This window comes from Protopterus annectens, chromosome 7.part0, assembly GCF_019279795.1.
Source record: "Protopterus annectens isolate FY-2018-M chromosome 7.part0, PAN1.0, whole genome shotgun sequence".
In the NCBI taxonomy this organism is placed as follows: Eukaryota; Metazoa; Chordata; order Ceratodontiformes; family Protopteridae; genus Protopterus; species Protopterus annectens.
In genome coordinates this window covers 353,714,537-353,736,868 of record NC_056739.1, presented here as the reverse complement: position 1 = coordinate 353,736,868, position 22,332 = coordinate 353,714,537, and the positions used below count along the sequence as shown (strand labels likewise).

The 22,332-nt window shown below is 45.2% G+C and overlaps 1 protein-coding gene across 7 annotated transcripts in view; it reads left to right on the top strand.

Moving 5' to 3' along the window:
* The window catches only part of LOC122806463 (plasma membrane calcium-transporting ATPase 1-like), a 1,798,374-nt gene that overhangs the window by 236,968 nt on the left and 1,539,074 nt on the right, over nucleotides 1–22,332 (top strand). The gene's annotated exons all lie outside the window — the stretch shown is intronic.

The following is a 22,332-nucleotide window of genomic DNA, read 5'->3' as shown; positions in this document are numbered from 1 at the left end:
ACTTCATCATTTTATATACCCCAATAAGCAAAAATGTGGCTTAGTGGTGAGATCTCTTCCAAACAAATCCAGGGTTGGGAGCTCAGTAATAACCCCAGTCGCTCCTAACGTGGAGTTTTGCATGTTCTCCCCATTTCCTTTATTTTTCTTTAGGTACTCTTCGTTCCTCCCTGTTACATGCTGCTTGGTTGGCTACACATAAATTGTCCACACACACGTTGTGTTTACATTTGCCTTTCAGCTCTGCTCATGTTTGAAAAGTTTCCAAGAAGAAATAGATGTTCTTCATGTTTCGCTGTTGCAGTCATCACATTTAGGTTGTCTGTCTGTAGGTAGCCCTCAGCCGGCCTGAATACCAGAGTCCTGGGATTTCTGCATCGGATGCTGTCGCTTCTTCCATGACGTCAGGTTGTCAGGTGTATAAAACATGCAGCCGACACCATTACATCAGTCTTTCTTGCCGTGCAGTGCCCGAAGCAGAAGCAGTTTGCAAGTGCCGGTCAGCCGACTCCTGAAATTTTTGTTTTTCGAGTTTCTGACCTGAAGTCTTCTAAAAGATAAGCACCCCATTGGGGATCCTTTTTTCTTGCTCTAACCGATGTCAGAAAAAATTAATAATTGTCTTGCCTATGGAAAGCAAATACCTCACAGAGATTTTCATTCTGCATCACCTGTTTAGGCCCAGACCACGATGTCCATCGCGGTCTGTTTTGTGCCTCATTCAATGCCCGAACTATTCGTCGTCGGGCTATTTTTGTAGCTAAATTTTTTCTCTCTCGATCTCAATACTCTGAAATGTCTTTGGTAAGTCATCCGACTACCAATCTTCTGAAAAAATTAAAGGATAAAGACACAGACAGACTATGTAGGTCCAAGGCTGTCGACTATACTACTGTTAAGCTAGTCGCCAGTCGTCGGTACTCAGTGAGGTGCTTTCGCAGCCCCTGGTACCCGCTTCTCCAGATTCACAGGCCTCTTTACTGAGACCCATTCAGAGTCCGGTATGCCGCGAGATGCTTCTTCGACTATGGAACTTGTGGATGTCTCTACCTTGGATGGGTCCTGAGCCACTGTGCAGGCACCGGCTTCTGAAGGTGTTTTCAGGCCTTCCAATCTTCTTATTAAACCGACTTCCTTTCAAACCAAAAATACCAAATTTCTCAGGCCAAAGGTTCGCACTACACCTATGAAACAGATGACCAAAGTGCATTCTAAGGCCCACATGCCACTAAAACAAATGATAAAAATGGCTAAGGACCTCATTACTTTAATTAGGGGAAGTCAGCCCTTTCCCCTCAAAAAGACCCAGAACTGCTTTTCCTTCTGATTCTTCTGATAAAGAATCTGATTACTCTGATCCTTCTGATTTCCAAGATATACCTTTATCTACCTGTGAGGATTCTGATGCAGAGGATTCCATTCCCTCTGCTTCCCCTCCAGAGGATTTTTCCTTTGGTGAAACCCTGCACACCCTTAGAGAACATTTCCACTGGGAGAGCCAGGACTACTCCCAGTCCAAAAAGAGACTCAGGGAATTTTTAAGCTTGCCTTGGCACAGGCCTCTAGCTATCCCTCCTGTTCTGGAAATTGTAGATGATGTCTTCCTGGAATCCAGCCTTACCCCTGATACCTTGCCTCCAGCTCCCAGGAAAACTGACAGGTACTATAGAGTGCCTGACTCCCACAAATTCCTTTTTAGGAATCCTACTGCGGATCCAGAGACCATTTCCCAGGGACCTAAAGGCATTAAGGCTACAACTGCCAAAAATCCTACCCCTTCGGACAGGGATTCTAGGGCATTAGATAGATGGGGAAAAAGGTATACACCTCTTCTACGCTTGCCATTAGGGCTTTAAATTGCCAGTTTCATATGTTAAAGTATCAGCAGGATGTTATGAAGCTAATTAAACAAAAAATGTTGATTCCTGATTGTGCAGAACACAAAGATTTACAAGAGTTAATGTATTCTGCTAACCAAGTTGGTAAACATACTTTGCAATGTGGGTTTGATGCTTTAGAAGCATCTTGCAGGGCTGCTGTCACTGGGTCTGTTCTTAGAAGACACGTTTGGCTTAAGGAATAAAACTTGCCAGATCATGTCAAAGCAAAATTACCGGATGCACCATTAAATCAAGAGTGTCTATTTGGTAATAAAGCAGAAGTCGTCCTCAAAAGAATGGAGGAGGAAGCTAAATCTATGCAAACTGTTAAGGATTTCTTACAAGTACAGTCACCTAGATTCAGTAGGCATTGCCCTTCAAAAAACTGGTCTTTTCCAGTCCCTTCCAGGCCTTCTCAGTCCAAACCCAGGGGCAGCAGACCACCAAGACTTCAGTCTCAGGCTATGCACAGATCTAAGCAGTGGAGTGCTCCCATGTCCAAAATGGGAGTAGTAAACCTCCATCCTTTGGTAAAATTGCACAATGACTATTCCTTAACTCTTCCAAACCTTGCCCAAGTACTTGCACCTTTAGGAGGAAAACTTGCACTGCATGCCAAAAATTGGCAGTACATTACCCAAGACAAATGGGTCTTAAACATTATTTCTCAGGGATACAGATTCCAATTCCACTCCCATCCATAAACGGATGGCCAGACCTACCACCAAACCAGTGGGCAGAGGCCCAAATGCAAGTGCTTTCTCTTCTCAGTATCAAGGCTATTCAACCTGTCCCAGCAGAACAAAGGGGATAAGGTTTTTACTCCAGACTGATGTTCATCGTGTTTCACTGTTGCAGTCATGACTGTAGGGTTCTCCCCTGCCAGCAGGCAGTCCTCGGTCGGACAGAATCCCAAAGTCTGGGTCCGGCGTCGGCTGTTCAACCATGCTCCCTGACGTCAGAGCGCCAGGAGTATAAAGCTGACAGCCGACGCCATCTTCTCCAGTCTTTCTTGCCGTGCGGTGATAGCAGTTCGCAAGTGCCGGTCGGCTGACTCCTGACTATTTTTTCTGATAAACTTCAGTCCGAAGACTTTCTTCTCCACTCAAAGCTAAGTACCCCGTTGGGGAAACTTTTTTCTTGCTCCAGTCCGATGTCAGAAAAAGTTAATAATTGTATTTCATGTGGGAAGCAAATACCTCATAAGGATTTTCATTCTTACTGTATTCCTTGCTTAGGCCCTGACCACGATGTAGCTAGTTGTCGGTTTTGTGCTAGATTCAATCAACGTACAATTAAGCGAAGGTACGATTTTGCTTTTCATTACTTCGGTAGGCGCTTTAACTACAAAATGTCATCGGATACGGTTCCGGCTACCGGAGTTCACAAACGTTGCAAGGATAAAGACAGGCCTCTGAGGTCCAAATCTGATGATAGCGCACAAGCGGAGCCAGCTTCAGGTTCGGCCATCGTCAGTGAGACGCTTTTGCAGCCCCTGTCATCGGCCATTTCAGAACCGATGGCCGAAATGGACTCTCATGAGGAGCCAACCAGGCCTTTAAATATTTCTATTGCAGGACCTTCGGACAATGCTCCTTCGGATGGGTCCGGAGCCGCTGTGCAGGTACTGGCTTCCGAAGGGGTTTTCAGGCCTACTCAGCTTCTAATAAAGGCAAAGACTCCTTCTAAATCAAAGACTGCAACACAGGCCTCTTCTGAAATGGCTCCCAAGTCACAGAAACAGTTACTCAAGATGGCGGAGGATTTACTTACTATGATTAGGGGTTCTCATCCCCCTCCAGATAAAAAGCCAAGGCAGGATGTTTATTATCATTCCTCTGATCAGGCTTCTGTTTTTTCAGTTTCTTCTTCTGACCAGGCATATTCTTTCCCTCCTTATGAGGATTCTGATGCTGAGGAATCCATTCCTTAAGCTTCTTCCCCTGAGGATTTTTCTTTTGGGGAAACTTTACATGAAATGAGGGAACATTTCCACTGGGAAGGACAGGGGTATTCGGAATCTAAGAAAAGATTAATGGATTTTCTTCTTCTCCCCCAACATAGACCCCTGGCTATTCCTCCTGTTTTGGATATTGTGGATGATGCTTTTTCGGAGGCTAACTTAACCCCTGACTCTCTTCCTCCTGCTCCTGTTAAGCCTGATAGATATTACAGGGTTCCTGATTCCCACCAGTTTTTATACAAGAACCCTTCTGCTGACCCTGAAACCATTTCTCAGGGTCCTAAGGGAGTTAAGGCCGCTTCTGCCAAAAATCCCATTCCCACTGAAAAGGATTCTAGATCTTTGGAAAGATGAGGCAAAAAAGTGTACACTTCTGCTACTTTGTCCATTAGGGCTTTAAACTGTCAGTTTCATATGCTGAAATACCAGCAATTCCTCTTGTCTGTTTTAAAACAAAAGCTTACTTCCATTTCTGCCTGTGCAGATGATAAGGAATTACATGACTTATTGCATGCCACTGAACAAGTTGGGAAGCATGGTTTACACTGTGGATTTGATGCATTGGAGGCTTCTTGTAGGGCTGCTGCCTCCGGCACAGTCATTAGAAGGCATGCATGGTTAAAGGAACAAAATTTGCCAGAACAAGTAAAAGCTAAATTATTGGATGCTCCTGTTCAGCATAATGTTTTGTTTGGATCAAAAGCTGAAGAGGTGATTAAAAAGATGGAGGATAAGGCGAAATCCATGCAAACAGTTAAAGATTTCTTACAAGTACAGCCACCATGATTTAGCAGGAATTGGCCTTCAAAAAATTGGTCCTTTCCCACTTCAGACAGGCCTCAGAGGGGTAGATATAGACGCTCCAGAGGAAGGCCTCAAACACAAGCTTCTTATAGACCAAGACAGTGGACTGCTTCCACCCCTAGGGGAGGAGAGGACAGGTCACAAACTCATAGGAAACAAACTCAATGACTCCCTCTGTTGGGCTGCAGGAACTTCTTGCCTGGAAGCCCCTCTCGGAGGAAAACTCTCTTTATTTATCAAAATTGGACTCATATAACCCAAGACAAGTGGGTTCTGGATGTGGTTTTAAGAGGTTACAAATTCCATTTTCATACCCTGCCAAGGCCAAGCGGATGGCCAGACCTTCCAAAACATCAATGGACAGAGGCCTTAAACCAGGTGGAAGCTCTTTCGGCCATGAAAGCCATAGAACCGGTTCCACTTTCAGAGATGGGACAGGGTTTTTACTCAAGACTTTTTCTAGTCCCCAGGAAGCAAAACTCATGGAGACCCATTCTGGATCTGTCAGTCTTGAAAACCTTTCAAGAGATTCCAAAATTCAAGATGCTTACTCTGCAGCAGCTACTTCCAATGCTGTCCAAAGATGCATGGATGGTGACTTTGGATTTAAAGCAGGCATATTTACACATTCCCATCAGGCAGGAACGCAGAAAATACCTCCGGTTCAAGGCCGGATCGAGGCACTTTCAATTCTCTGCGCTGCCCTTTGGATTGTCTACTGCGCCCAGGGTCTTTACCAAATGCCTGGCTCCAGTAGTAGCTTACTGCAGACTCAAGGGAATTCAAATTTACCCTTATCTGGACGATTGTCTAATTCAAGCAGACAGCAAGGATGTCTTACTCCAGCATCTAGAATTTGTACAGAACCTCCTCAAGTTCCTGGGATTCTCTGTAAACATAAAAAAGTCAAATTTGACACCCTCACAACAGATAACTTTTCTGGGTGCTCTTCTAAACACCACAACTCAGATGGCATTTCTGACATCCGAAAAACAATTACAGCTGGCTTCAACTTTCAAGACCTTGGCAACGTTAACTCCGCTACCTGCAAGGAGATTCCTGCAGGCTTTGGGTTACATGGCCTCCTGCATCCTTCTCGTACCATATGCAAGACTACACATGAGGAAAATACAGTGGTACCTACAAAGTGTATGGTCTCAGCATTACCACAGTTTAGACATACTGATCTCCGTCCTGCCTTCCCTTCAAAAGGACTTTCTTTGGTCCAGGGCATGTAAGGGAAACCCTTCTGTCTGCCTCCGGCCACTCAGATTCTAACCACGGATGCCTCGGATTATGCTTGGGGAGCCCATTTTCAGGGAAACTGTCTGCAGGGCCTTTGGACAAAGGATCAGAAGCACCTGCATATCAATCTAAAGGAAATGTTAGCCGTTCAGAACGCTCTAATGGCCTTCAGGAATCTTCTACAACCAGGACAACTACTAATACGGACAGACAACACCACAGTTATGTGGTACATAAACAAGCAAGGGGGATCTCATTCCTACCCCCTTTGCAGACTAGCCATGGATCTATGGAACACAGCTCTAGCTTGCAATCTGGACCTTCAAGCTCAGTTTCTACCAGGGAAGCAAAACTTCCTGGCAGACAGTCCGAGCAGAAACCTTTTGGATCCGCACGAGTGGATGCTGGACACCAGAATATTCAGGATGATAACAGCAGTCTGGGGATGTCCTCACATAGACCTCTTTGCATCCCATCTCAATCATCAACTACAGAATTTTTGCACCAGGACTTTCCACAAAGAAGCTTGGAAAGTGGATGCCCTATCATTCAGTTGGAGGAACCTCTCGGGATATGCTTTTCCACCTCTTCCTCTTCTACCACGGGTATTATTAAAGATAAAACAGGACAGGCCCAAGATGATGATCTTGCTGGCCCCAAATTGGCCTTGACAGTTTTAGTACCCAACTCTAAAAAACCTATGTCTGGAGCCCCCTTGGATTTTACCTCAGTCTCCGAACCTTCTGTCCCAACATCAGGGTCAGGTTCTACAATCTCATGTCAGAACTCTCACCCTGGCGGCTTGGTTAATCCAGGGCCTTTGATTTCTTCTTTCCTACCCAAGCAGGTTATGGATGTCATTTTAGAAGCCAGACGTCCTAGTACTAGAAAATCTTATGCAGGAAAATGGAAAAGACTTTGTTCCTGGATGCAGGCTCAGGATTCTGATCCTCTTCTTCCGAACATTCCTTTAATTTTACTTTACTTGACAGGTCTCTTACATAAGGGTCTCTCTTTCTCTTCCATTAAGATACATGCCTCTGCTATTTCTGCTCATTATAATACAGACCCTCCAATCTTTTCCCACCAGCTCATGAGACAGTTTCTCAGAGGAGCTAAGAACTTAAGACCTCCTAGATCTCCTCCCATTCCTGCTTGGGATCTCAACTATGTTTTGGAAAAACTAACCTTGCCTCCTTTTGAGCCTTCTGCTTCTTCTGACATCGTTTTTATCTTGGAAGACAGCTATTCTGTTAGCCCTTACCTCTGCCAGGAGAGTTTCAGAGTTACAAGCTCTTATGGCTGTGGAACCTTATATTATTTTTCATGAGGACAGGGTGTCTTTGAGGACTAATCCTACGGTGCCTACTAATCCCTAAGGTGGTTTCCAAAGTGGCCTTAAATCAAACTATCCACTTGCCAACTTTTTTCCCCACTCCTCAAAATAAAGGGGAAAGGATCTTACATTCCTTGGATGTACACAGACAACTACGTTTTTACCTGGACAGAACCAAGAACATCAGAAAATCAGAACAATTGTTTGTTTCTTATGCTTCTAGTTCCCAAGGTAAAGCCATTTCAAAACAGACCATTTCTAAATGGATTGCTCATGGAATCAGATTTTGTTATTCACACCATGGAAAGCAAATTCCCGGGAGTATACGGACTCATTCCACCAGAGCTGCTGCCACTTCTGCAGCCTTCCTCAGGGGAGTTCCTACCAAAGACATTTTGGAAGCTGCAGCTTGGAGTTCAGTGCATACTTTTTCTAAGTACTACAATTTACCTCTCTACTCTAAGTCTAGGGCAGGCTTTGCCTCTGCAGTCTTGCAGGGCCTTTTAGCCACCCCTTCTTCTTTATGACCACCTCCCTTTCCTTCAGCTTTGGGATTCTACCCTACAGTCATGACTGCAACAGTGAAACACGATGAACATAGTACAGTTGTGTACACCTGCCATAAATGTAGATGTTAGAGTGTCTTCACTGTTGCAGTCTGGGTTTCCCTCCCTCCTGTCCCCTCTTATTTTTTACTTTTGTGTGGTTCCTTTTTTCACCATTCTTCTGAGGTGTATTTGCAAAGGATATGGGACCTTTCTCATTTTGGGACTCCTGACATCTGGGGCAAGAAAAACTGGAGAAGATGGCGTCGGCTGTCAGCTTTATACTCCTGGCGCTCTGACATCAGGGAGCATGGTTGAACAGCCGACGCCGGACCCAGACTTTGGGATTCTGGCCGACCAAGGACTGCCTGCCAGCAGGGGAGAACCCTACAGTCATGACTGCAACAGTGAAGACACTCTAACATCTACATTTATGGTAGGTGTACACAACTGTACTTTTCTGGGCCCCAGAAAAGAAAACTCTTGGCGTCCTATCCTGGATCTGTCTATTCTCAACACCTTTTTGGTGGTTCCAAAATTCAAAATGTTAACTCTCCAACAGCTGCTTCCTATGCTAGCTAAGGACTCCTGACTAGCAACCCTAGATTTAAAAGAAGCTTTACCTGCACATTCCCATAAGGGAATCTTGCAGAAAATACCTACGCTTCAGAGCAGGCTCTATGCACTGTCAGTTCTCTGCACTTCCCTTTGGCTTATCTACTGCGCCCAGGGTATTCACAAAGTGCCTAGCTCCAGCCATTGCATATTGCAGGCAGAGAGGAATTCAAATTTACCCATGCTTGGACGATTGCCTGATTCAGGCAGACAGTCAGGAATTGCCACTTCAGCACCTGGCATTTGTAAAGAGACTTCTCACTTCACTGGGGTACACCATCACTGAAAAGAAATCACAACTGGTACCCAGCCAACAGATTGTATTCCTGGGAGCAAGCTTGAACACAACTTCCCAGATGGCATTCCTCACTCCAGGAGAAACAAATTTATTTGACAAACTATTTCAATCTACTGGCCACCAAACCCGGCTATCTACAAGAAAAATACTGCAAGCCCTAGGGTTCATGGCCTCTTGCATTCTACTAATTCCATATGCAAGGCTGCATATGAGGAAACTTCAGTGGTACTTAAAAAGTCTCTGCTGTCAACATTCTGAGGACCTGGGAACAATGATTCCTATCATTCCTTACCTAAGGACAGAGTTCCTTTGGTGGGCAGAGGCTTGCAACCACAACAAGGGACTCACTTTCATTCTACCTCCTGCCACCCAAACCCTAACAACAGACTTAGACTATGCATGGGGGGGGGGGGCTCACATGGCAGGGCAGTGCAGTGCATTCAGGGCAAATGAAACCCAAAGCAAATGCACTTGCATATCAATCAAAAAGAAATGTTAGCTGTGCAGAATGCTCTGACAGCCTTCAATGGCCTTATTCTTCCAGGACAACTATTGGTAAAAACAGACAACACCACAGTTATGTGGTACATAAACAAGCAAGGGGGAACCCATTCCTACCCACTCTGCAGACTAGCCACGGCTCCGTGGAACACAGCCTTGAGCACCCAAGTGCACTTACAAGCTCAATTCCTGCCAGGCAAACTAAATTCACTGGCAGACGACTTAAGCAGAAATCTCATGGATCCACATGAGTGGAAACTGGAACCCAAAATATTCAGGCTTTTGAGGAACAGGTGGGGGACACCAGAGGTGGACCTTTTTGCTTCCCCTCAGAACTATCAGTTGAGCAAATATTGCACCAGAACTCCCCACAGTCAAGCTTGGAAAGTGGATGCCCTGTCCTTCACCTGAGAAAGTCTCTCAGTCTATGTCTTTCCCCCTCTGCCACTCCTCTCGAAGGTTTGCCTAAAAATCAAACAGGACAAGCCAAGGAAAATCCTGATTGCGCCTGACTGGCCACGTCAGCACTGGTACCCTCTTTTGCTCAGTATGACAGTGCTACAATCATGGCATCTGCCTCAAACTCCTTCCCTGCTGTCCCAGCAGGCGGGCCAGATTCTGCACCCTCAGCTACAGACCCTGAACCTTGCAGCCTGGCTAATCCCTGCAATTCAACATCAGCAAACCTCAGTAAGCAGGTGCTGGATGTCATTCTTGAGGCAAGGAGGGCCTAGTACTAGAAAATCCTATTCGGGAAAATGGAAAAGGGTACTGTTCCTGGAGCCAATCTCAAGGAATGGGCACAACTGAGCCCAGCTTACCTCATATACTAGATTACTTAGCAGAAATGCTCCACAAAGGCCTATCCTTCTCTTCAATTAAGATCCATGCCTCTGCCATCTCAGCTCATTATAATACTGAGCCACCCCTCTTCTCTCATTCTCTGGTAAAACAGTTCCTGAGAGGAGCCAACAATTTAAGACCCCCCAAAAGAGCTCCCACTCTAGCCTGGGACCTTAACTTTCTATTAGAAAAGCTCACACTTCTGCCCTTTGAACCTGCGGCCACAGCAGAGTTAAAATTCCTCTCATGGAAAACTGCTTTACTTCTAGCCATCACTTCAGCAAGAAGAGTGTCTGAATTGCAGGCCCTTATGGCAGTGGAACCCTTCATTATCTTCATGCAGACAGGGTTTCCCTCGGGACTAACCCATCCTTTATGCCCAAGGTGGTGCCTAGTGTGGCTTTAAGTCAGTCCATTCATTTGCCAACCTTTTTCTCTATTCCTCAGAATAAAAGGGAAAGGATCCTGCATTCTCTGTACGTGCACAGGCAGCTTAGTCTCTATCTGGAAAGGACTAAACCTCTCAGAAAATCTGACCAGCTGCTAGTCAGCTTTGCTGCAGGGGCAGAGGGCAAGGCCATTTCAAAGCAAACCATTTCTAAATGGATAGCACACTGCATCCATTTCTGCTACAAGCACCATGGGAAACCCACCCCACAGGGGATCAGAACTCATTCCACTAGGATTACAGCTACCTCTACAGCATTTCTCAGGGGAGTCCCTACCAGGGACATCCTGGAAGCTGCAACCTGGAGCTCTGTACACACTTTCACCAAGCACTACCACTTGCCTATATTTTCTAAATCCAGAGCTGGATTTGCCACAGCAGTCTTACAGGGCCTGATTGCCAGCCCTAATGCTTCATAACTACCTCCACCCTTCCTTAGCTTTGGGAATCAACCCAAATGCGATGACTGCAACAGTGAAACACGAAGAACGTAGTACAGTTGTGTACACTTAACATAAATGTAGATGTTTCAGTGTATTCACTGTTGCAGTCCTGGTTACCCTCCCTCCAGCCCCCTGACTTCTCTTGATTTCTTTCCTATCTTTTTTGTCTGGCATATCTTAGATCACTGGTATTTGTTTTTTGTGGGGGTATTACATACCATGTAATTGCTTCCTATTTTGCGGGCACCTGACATCTGGGGCAAGAAAAACTGATGTAATGGCGTTGGCTGCATGTTTTATACCCCTGACGATCTGTCGTCATGGAAGAAGCGACAGCATCCAATGCAGAAATCCCAAGACTCTGGTATTCAGGCTGGCTGAGGGCTACCTGCAGGCAGATAGCCCAAATGTGATGACTGCAACAGTGAATACACTCTAACATCTACATTTATGGTAAGTGTACACAACTGTACTTTCTTTCTCTCAGTTTACAAGCTAATTTAAAATTTTAAGTTAAAGTTATGCCAATGTGACTGATAAGTGTGGTGTGCATAAAGCATGGCTGTGATAGTTAAAACTGTTGATGGGACAGTTCTTTTGTATAACCAGTCACTGTCAGGCAGTATCCGAGTAATAGCTTGAGACTCCTGGTACAAGAGATATGGAAGTCAGAAAGCAAATGATTTTAAGGGTAAACTATTTGGGTCATCTTTGAGAAGACACTTTCTACACTGTGCTAAATGTGTAGCTGTCAGCCCATATGGAAAAACACAAAGAAATATACCCTTTTTCTTGCATTACAGTTAATTTGTGTTCATGATACTAGGCACACACCTCTACAAAATCCGTCTCTCCTGACAAGTATGATAAAAAAAACAAGTGTATTGTGGCAGTGGATGTCCACTATTTGCATTGCCAAATTTAATACTGTTTTAGATGCAATTTGCATGAATAAAGGGCATCAGAACTGATCTCACTTGTTGGTTCTTTATCTTTCACTGTAGTTCTTGCTGGAATAGGTTTTATATCTATTTGCCATCCATTATGAGGAAGGATATTGTAATATATCTGTAGATTTTATTTCTGGGACTGTAAGTACAGTGTAGTTAACCTTGTGCTGACTCTGCAGCATGTGGGTAACCTGCTGCCAGTCACCCCCACTCTCTTTTGCTGATGTTTAGTTATTGCAAGCAGGGAATATCCCTGCAGACAATATGGATCATGTCTGACCTCCTCTTGTCCAGTGACGCAGGAGTGAATAAACAGATCCTGGCTCGGATGACTGCCTGTGACATAGTGAAGGGCATTCCTTATGTTAGTAGCTGCCAAACTGACTGTTATGCAGTATTTTGAAGTGCAGTAAGTCAGTACGATTTTGATAGCTTCTTCACCATATGCAAATAAAATGTTTGGAATGTTAAGTATTTACACTCTCTTCAACTAGAAGTTAAACTTTAAGTGATTGCTTTCATTTAAAAAAAAGTGAGAGGTTTGCTTATGGTTATATCTCTTAAAGTCAAGTAGAACAAGATTTGAAGTAATTTTGCTTCTGTGCCAGATGAAAAGCAAACAACCCTGTTGCTTTTCCTTGCTCTCTGATTTGAAAGGATGATTGGTTATTTAGCAGCTGTTATTTGCACCTCCGGGTCAGGTTCCTTAAAGAGACAGTACATCAAGTTAACGTCTGAACACACTAAATGTTAAGGATGGCTGCTCGCAGCTAGTACATACAGTGAAGTGTTTCACAGATGCAGGCGGTGGAGTTACTGGGACTGCATTATGATATAGGGACACCAAAAAGAGTCAGGTTGATACTAACAGTATAGTAGGGTGCTGCTGTTTAAATTTAACTGCTTGTCTAGGGTTTTATTGAAGGTCTGATAAGTGATATAAGGAAAAGGAATTGCAAATGAATCTTGCTGTACCTGACCATTAGAGACACCCTAATTGATAGCTGAAATCTTAATTTCTAGGAGGTAGATTTGAAATCATTAGTAAGTAAAGTAATATTGCACATAGAACGGAATTAGCCATGGTGAAACTGCAGCCTTGATTAAGGGAGAAAGATTGTGCAATTCTGTTCCAAAATCTGTGTAACTGTCTTTTGTGATGAATGCTGCAGCAGTGGTGCCAAAGCACTAAGCACCTTAAATAGGCCTATAAAAGCAGTCTTAAGACACTAAAACCAAAATGCTTTTTCTAAGTACTTCACTTCACGGTCCGCTCCTGGGTTTTCCTTCAGGAAATGTGGCAGTCCCGCAGGTTTAGGTTTAGGTGCGAGTAGTGAAGATTAAAAAGCATTGTTCCCTGTTCTGCAGCAGGTGTTTACCTAAGTACTTCACTTCATGGTCCGCTCCTGGGTTTTCCTTCAGGAAATGTGGCAGTCCCGCAGGTTTAGGTGAGAGTAGTGAAGATTAAAAAGCATTGTTCCCTGTTCTGCAGCAGGTGTTTACAGTTCACGCAACTACTGGTGTGGCTGCTTATATGGAGTGTCTTGCTGTGAGCATTCCCTGCTTGTACAATAACTTATTTGTGAGCATTTAGTGTGTTTCTTTGAAACACTGCTTCAGTTTTCATACGACACCCTGGACTTGGCTCCTCCCAGGAGCCGTCATCCTGCTCTGTGCCGTACATGCCAAACCATATTTGATTCTGTACAAGTGAAATGAGCGTTTTCATTGTCTGTGAACATGTCTATAGATGTATATAAAATACATGCACAGATAGATTTTGCCCATGTAATGCCCTCGAGATCATTAGCACCCTCACTCGATTAATTTTGTTCAGAGCCATATAGTATACAGGCTTAGGTTGTGAGAATGAAGCCCTAACTTCTGGCTATACCAGGAGCCATTATCCCTGATATATTGTGTTCTTGGCAGAAATAGTAAAAAATCTACAAACCAGTTAAAAGTTGTCAGTGTGAGTGTGCTGTAAATAGTGAGACCCCACGGGGTAACTGTTAATGGTAAAAAAGTAAATAATTGGATAGAAGGAAGTTTCCCTGTTCACCTGTGAGAGAGAGGAGCTTTGAGCAGCCTATCTGTCCCTGGAGGAGTGGTTTCAGCCCAGAAATTAGTAGTTTATTGGCCATTTTGGGGTAATTTCTCTTTCATTTTCCTGCTATAAAACCCGCATTAGCACGGTTTTGCATGCCGGGCAGTGCCACTTAGCTAGGGTATAACTTTTCCCATCTTCACAAAGTCTACTCTTCAATTTTTCCCTTGGAACTAGACAAACTTTCAACTTAAGCACTCAAACCATTCACTTCTCAGCCGGGCACCTGCTCAAAACTCATAGCAAGCACTAATAAACCTTAGCACTAGAACCCCCCCCCCCCCGTACTGTAGAGAAGGACAAGGCTTTCTAGTCGACCTTACCAGCCAATCAGTAAAATAGCTCACTCTACCTATCCAGGCATATCCAAAGGGCAGTTTCAGGTGTACTCTCACGTCCAACTGTTGAATCTGCACATTTTGAGGCAATGTTACAACTGCCTCGTACACATACAACCCTCCCCTCCTACCACCAAACACTAATACATGCGAGAGTTGCAGTTATACAGCCAAACTGGAGGCTAAGCTCTCTCAACCCAAGACTGGACCAGACAGTCAAGAGGAGAAGGGAATTACTTGCATCACACCACCAGTCTCACATGACTTATGAAACCAGTACCGGAAAAAAAACACACATAAATACATACAAACATACATGGAGGCTCTAAATAAAAATCTGCAAAAGCAACAGAGACCTCCAAAGCAGACATCCAAGCAACCTCCACCCCCCAACACAAATCATGAAACACATGCTTCACAAAACCAGTGTGCCATGCTGTCACAGCCGTTAAGGCAAAATAACATACCCAACACACCAGTAATAGATGACTCTATAGTGAGGCACACTGACGTCCCACTCACTAGGCTGAACAAGGAGAAGGTTACTGTTAGCTGCTTGTCTGGTGCCAGGATCTGCCACATAACACAAGCACTCAGGTCACTCCAGAACAAGTACAAATATGACTGTCATTGTCCGTGTTGGTGTGAATGACCTGAGCCATACCTCCTTGGACTACATGAAAAGAGACATGGAGGAGCTCTCTGATCACGTAGCACAGGCCGGTATGAAACTGACCCTGAGTAGCATCCTGCCCTCACCAAGAATGATACCACGGTATAAAGAAAAAATTATCAATTTCAACAAATTGGCTAAGCTTCTGGTGTCATTCAAAGGGGATCCAGTGTCTGTCAGCCTGGGATGACATGCTCGACAAGCCACGCTACTTCACTAGAGACTGCTTGGACCGGTCACCCTTAGGCTTTCGAATACTGGCCAAGGCTCTTGCCACCCCCATAGTGCCTTTTTCAGGCAAAGCTCAAAAGACAAACCCACCGCCGTAAATAGCACAAGTAACAAAAAACTGAGGGTAATGCTACTCAATGCCAGAAATCTAAACCTCAAAATGCATGCACTCGAGGCACTCCTCAGTATGGAGAAAATCGATATATGTGCAGTAACAGAAACCTGGTTTAAGGCTCCAGAGAGCACTCCAGCACTACCAGGCTACAACTCATACCATACATTTCGGTCACAAAACCCGGACCGAAATACAAAAGGTGGGGGCGTATCCATATTCATCAGGGATACCCACACCTCCAGGTTAGTGGCACATCACGATGCCTCCGAGATCATCCATGTACAACTAACAACGAGTAGAACTGCATTTCAAATTGTAGCTTGCTACAGATCACCCACCGTGTCCCAGGACCCCCATTCCACATTTCTGGAAACATAAAGGTCCTACCAAACACCCTGATATTAGGTGATTTCAATTACCCAAACATTAACTGGGAGAACTACTCAAGTACTAACTCCTTGCCCAACATTTGCTAGAATTTATAAACTCAAATGCTCTGGATCAACTGGTCAGCACCCCCACCAGAGGTGACAGCATGTTGGATCTGGTCATCACCAACATGGGTGACCGAACCCCTCTCTGGTTAGATCTGACCATAAACTAATTCCTCTGGATTTCCACATTCCACCCCCAGTCAAAGAAACCACCGTGAAAAACTTTTCAAAAGCAAACTTCATGTTACTTAAGACCGATGTGGAAAGTTTCAAATCCCCCATGCTAAAGGATAATGCTGCCCAAGCTGCAAAATCCTTTACTAATGCACTCTACGGGCATCTTCAAGAGTGCATGGATCGTGCTATCCTAAGCAAAACCAAGACTCACTCCTCCAAGAAAAGGAAACCAGTCTGGTGGACCCCTGCCATAAACAAGCTATGCAATAGAAGGAGGAAACTAGTATAGAAAAAGAGTAAAATCCCAAGAGGGAAAGACATCCCTGATCAGTATCAGCAAGAAACTACGATCCCTTATAAAATCATCCAAGGCTAGCTTCAGAAGAAAAATTGCCAAGGACTCCAAAGATAATCACAAGGTATTCTTTAGCTATGTCAAGAATCTAAGTGGCAATTCCCAGATCTGCTCAGAGTTAGTGCAGAATGGCACAAAATACACTGAACTGACCGATATCGCCAACATCCTGGCAGACAGGTTCAGTCAAACTTCACCCCCAAAAGGGCCCATAACCATACCAGAAGAATGTAGTACCCCTGAAATCACAGACACTCAGGTTAAAACAGCCCTCTTCAAAGCTAAAAACACAGCATCACTCTGACCGGACGGTGTCCCAGGCTGCGTCCTACATGAGCTCAAAGATGAACTAACCCCTCACCTAAGCACACTGTTCAAACTCAGCCTCTCCACAGGCTGCGTGCCCATAGAGTGGCGCACAGCAATGGTTATTCCGCTCCACAAAGGTGAAGCCACAACAGACCCCGGGAACTATCGCCCTATAAGTCTGACTAGCTTGGTCTGCAAGGCTATGAAGCGCATCATCATGGATCTCATTAACGGAGACATTGGGGACCTCCAAACACTGGACCCTACCCAGTTCGGCTTTAAGGGCAGGTCATGCCTCCTAAACCTGGTGGACTTCTTTGAGACAGTTACTAAGGCTATAGATGAGGGAAAGGTGGTCCACAAAGCCTACCTAGACCTCGCAAAGGCCTTATGACACCATTCCCCATTCTGGTATTCTAGACGAGCTCACCAGCCTGAACATAAACCCCTCTATCACGGGATGGGTTGCCAACTGGCTCACGGACAGAACCCACATGATAAGAGTTGCGGGAACTAGGTCTGACTCTAAACCAGTTACAAGTGGCGCTCCCCAGGGCTCAGTCCTAGGACCCCTCCTGTTCGGCATATACTTCTCAGAGGTACAGGCAAGCACAGGAGGACTATGGCTGACCAAGTTTACAAACGACTGCAAACTAGGGGCTATAATTGACTCTCTGGCTGACACAGACATCCTCCAAAAGGGTCTCACTGAGGCAGATACCTGGTGTCAAAACCATGGCCTCAAGCTAAATACCAAAAAGTGCATAGTCATCCCCTTTGGAAAAAACAAAGTACCCACAAATTACCACATAGGTGGTAGCCTCCTAAATATGAAAGATGAATTAAGGGATTTGGGGACCCAAGTAGATAGTAATCTCTCCTTTGATAATTATTGCAAGGTGGTTAGAAAATCCCTTCTATATGACCCATCTAATCACAAAAGGGTTTGCATACAGATCAGAAGAGGTCATTGTGCCTCTCTACCCATCACTCATCAGACCCATCATAGAGTACAACTCCCCATTTGGGATGTACCTTACAAGATGCCTGCAACAGCTGGAAAGACCACAGAAGTACCTCACCAAGAGGATCACTGGCCTTAAACAGATGCCCTATGCAGCTCGACTGAAGAAACTCAATCTGTACTCTGTTGCATACTGCCTAATCAGAGGTGATCTCTGCCTGACATACAAGGCCATGTCCAACTCAGAATTGATGGACATGCTCCACCTAACGAAAACCATAACCCCTTGAGCCACATGCTCTAGGGATTTAAACCTCAACAAAACAATAAATAGGACATGCTGGAGGGATAAATTCCTGTCCCAGAGACCTCCCATGCTCTGGAACAAAATTCTAGTCTACATTAGGCAGAGCTCCTCACTAACGCTCTTCAAAAGAAACCTTGACGAGTTGATGGGAAACAGGAAGTTTACCCCGAGGATCACTTCAGTGGCTCTGCTGGACAGAGGAACAGGGAACTAATCTAAGGGGGTGGCGAAAGACAACACATTTCGGCTAGGCTTATAAATGCCTTTGGGCAGATAGCCAAGCACCTACCTATGAACCTGTAAGGCTCAACAGGGTAACTGTTAGAGATATAAAGTATATATTTTGCAAAGTTAGGGCATTCAGAGTTAAATAGCATTGTCATCTCACTAAAACTTAACTGTGTTTCAATGATGATCTTCGTGTTTCACTGTTGCAGTCATCACCTGTGGGTTATCCCTGCTGTGGTAGCCCACGGTCGGCCCGAATACCAGAGTCAGCATTTTTCTGCATTAGCTGCTGTTGCTTGTAGACTGACGTCAGATCGTCAGTGCTGTAAAGCAAGGTAGCTGATGCCATTACATCAGTCTTTCTTGCTGTGGAGCCCGTAGCAGAAGCAGTTCGCCAAGCATGCCGGTCGGTTGCTACCAGAGCTTGGATTACACTGAAAAGGTCTAAAGCTAAGTACCCCGTTTGGGATCCTTTTTTCTTGCACTTACCAATGTCTGAAAAAGTTAACCATTGTCTTGCCTGTGGAAAGCAGATCCCACACCAAGACTTCTTTCATACTGCGTCACTTGTTTAAGCCCAGACAACGACATTCCCCCATTGCTGGTTCTGTGCCCTCTTTAACGCGAGAACCATTCATCCTCTATCTTCACAAATGGTGTCAGTCAGCCAACAATCCTTAGACATTTCAAAAAAATGTTGGGATAAAGATAGAGATGGACCACACAAGACTAAGCCTTCCAACAACTACAGCTAAGCAGGTAGTTGTCCGGAATTTAGTGAGGTGCTTTCGCAGCCCCTGATGCCTGATACAATATCTATGCAGGCCTCTACCAAGACCCTATCTGAGTCCGGTATGCCACAGAAATCTTCTTCGTCTTCCGAGCCTTTGGTTGTCTCTGTCTCGGTTGGGTCTGGAGCCGCGATGCAGGCACCGGCTTCCGAGGAGGCCTTTCGCACTACTGATTCTAGACAAAAAAAAGATTCTCATCCGACTACCGTTTCTCTCAGACCGATAGATACTCTTAGGCCTAGAAGCCAGGCCACTCCTAGAAAATCTACCTTTAGCCACCGTCTTACTCCTGCTCCACCACCCCAAGTCCAAATGCTTAAGGTGGCGGAGGATCTTATCTCCCTTATCAGTGGCAGTCAGGCCACAACTTCTAAAAGGAAAAAACACCCTTCTCCTGAACTAATGACAGAGCAGGATTCTGAAGAATCTGATTATTCAGATTTTGAAGAGGAACAACAACCTCTGACTGCTTATGAGGATTCAGATGCAGAGGAATCCATTCCTTCTTCCTCGCCACCAGAAGACCTTTCCTTTGGGGAAATGCTTTACACCATCAGGCAACATTTCCACTGGGAATCTCAGGACTTCCCTCAGTCTAAGAAAAGGCTAAGAGAGTTTCTAGACCTGCCCCAGCACAGACCTCTGGGTATCTCTCCTATCTTAGAAGTGGTGGATGATGTTTTCCATTATCCAGCTTAGCCCCTGATGCCCTCCCACCTGCTCCCAGTAAACCTGACAGGCGTTACAGAGTACCGAATTCACACAAATACCTGTACAGAAATTCTGCTGCAGAAGCAGAGGTCATTACACAGGGACCCAAAGGAGTTAGGGCTAGTTCTGCAAAGAATCCTACTCCTTCTGACAAGAATGCCAGAGCTCTGGACAGATGTGGTAAAAAAGTTTGCACCTCTGCAACCTTGGCTATCAGAACACTCAGCTGTCAGTTCCATAACACACTTTGGAACTATTAAAGCAAAAGATTTCTACCTTTCCTGACCGTGCCAGTTTTAAAGAGTTAGCAGATTTACTTCACTCTACTTGTCAAGTGGCAAAACACTCTTTACACTGTGAATATGACGCACTAGAAGCTCAAGCAGGGCAGCAGTGTCTGGATCTGTCATTTGGAGACAAGCATGGTTGAAAGAACAACCTGTCCCTGATCTTGTCAAGTCTAATTTAATTGATGCACCCTTGGATAAAGACCACTTGTTTGGAGAAAAAGATGGAAGACCAAGGAAAGTCACTGCAAACAGTAGAAGATTTCTTTCAGGTTCAGCCTCCTAGATTCATCTGGAAATTTCCTTCTAAGCACTGGTCTTTGCCTACAAATAGCAGACAGGGCAAGGTAAGCCCCGCAGGGACAGGCCACCCAGGCCCCTATCCTAGGGACAGCAGAGAACCATCCTTCTATAGCAAAAACTCTCAGTGACTCCCACTCCCCCCTCTGCCCTCCTTTCACCCACCAAAAGCTAGGAGGAAGGCTGTCCCTCTGCAAAGAAAATTGGCTGTCTGTAACAAAGGACCAATTGGTCACAAAAATAACTTTTCTGAGATACAAATTCACTTTCAGCGAACTCCCAATACCCAGACTTGCCTCCAAATCAGTGGGCCGAGGCATTAATACAAGTCCAAACTCTCATATCCCGGGGGCAGTAGAACCTGTTCCCGCAGATCAAACAGGCAAAGGCTTTTATTCCAGGCTATTACTTGTTGCCAGTTTTATTCCAGGCTATTACTTGTTCCCAGAAAGGAGGGCACTTGGCGCCCCATCCTGGATCTATCCATTCTGAACACCTCCCTGGTGGTCCCTAAATTCAAAATGCTAACTTTGCAGCAGCTGCTGCCTATGCTGGAAAAAATGCCTGGTTAGCGACCCTAGACCTAAAAAATGCCTACCTCCTCATCACATAAGGGAATCTTGCAGGAAATTCCTGCGCTTCAGAGCAGGGTCACAACACTTTCAGTTCTCTGCGCTTATCTTTGCCTTATCTACTGCTCCCAGGGTATTCATCAAATGTTAGCCCCAGCCCCAGCCATAGCATTTTGCAGACCGAGAAATATACCGATGTACTCTTATCTGGTCGACTGCCTCATTGAGGCAGCATGCAAAGAAAAGCTGCTCCAGGATGTCTGCTTTGTCGAAACTCTCCTAACTTCCTTAGGGTTCACCTTCAATGAGAAGAAGTCAAAGCAAACACCCTCCAGGAGGTATTTTCTTGGGAGCACTGCTGGACACAGCATCCCAAATGGCCTTCCTATCCCCAGAAAAGCAGAGCTTCCTGCCTCTCTGCTTTACCCAGCTGGCATCCAAAAGTCACCTCATGGCAAGGAAGTTCCTGCAAGCCGTGGGTACATGGCATCTTGCATCCTTCTAATTCCTCTGGCCAGGCTTCACATGAGAAAGTTTCAGTAGTATCTAAAGAACCTTTGGTGTCAACACTCAGAGCCTCTAGAGATCTGTCTCCCTCTGATCCCCTGTATAAGGGCCGAGTTTCTCTGGTGGACAGGGGCCTGTGCCAAGAACAAGGGTCTTCCTTTCATCCTCCACCCTACCAGGCAGACCATCACCACCGACTCTTCAGGCATTGCTTGGGGCACTTACCTAGCAGGCAGGTGCACCCATGGTCTTTGGGATGCCCAGCACCTTCCCTTACATATCAACCAGAAGGAATTGATGGCAGTACAAACGTCTGACATCCTTCCAACCCCATCAAAGGCCAGTGGTTCTCTTTATCAAAACAGACAACACCAAATTCATCACCAACCCTACTCTGTGCAGGCCCACTCAACTCCAAGAAACGGAAACCAAGACTCTCACTCTTCCAAGAAAAGGAAACCAGTCTGGTGGACCCCTGCCATAAACAAGCTATGCAATAGAAGGAGGAAACTAGTATAGAAAAAGAGTAAAATCCCAAGAGGGAAAGACATCCCTGATCAGTATCAGCAAGAAACTCACGATCCCTTATAAAATCATCCAAGGCTAGCTTCAGAAGAAAAATTGCCAAGGACTCCAAAGATAATCACAAGGTATTCTTTAGCTATGTCAAGAATCTAAGTGGCAATTCCCAGATCTGCTCAGAGTTAGTGCAGAATGGCACAAAATACACTGAACTGACCGATATCGCCAACATCCTGGCAGACAGGTTCAGTCAAACTTCACCCCCAAAGGGCCCATAACCATACCAGAAGAATGTAGTACCCCTGAAATCACAGACACTCAGGTTAAAACAGCCCTCTTCAAAGCTAAAAACACAGCATCACTCTGACCAGACGGTGTCCCAGGCTGCGTCCTACATGAGCTCAAGATGAACTAACCCCTCACCTAAGCACACTGTTCAAACTCAGCCTCTCCACAGGCTGCGTGCCCATAAGTGGCGCACAGCAGCAGTTATTCCGCTCCACAAAGGTGAAGCCACAACAGACCCGGGAACT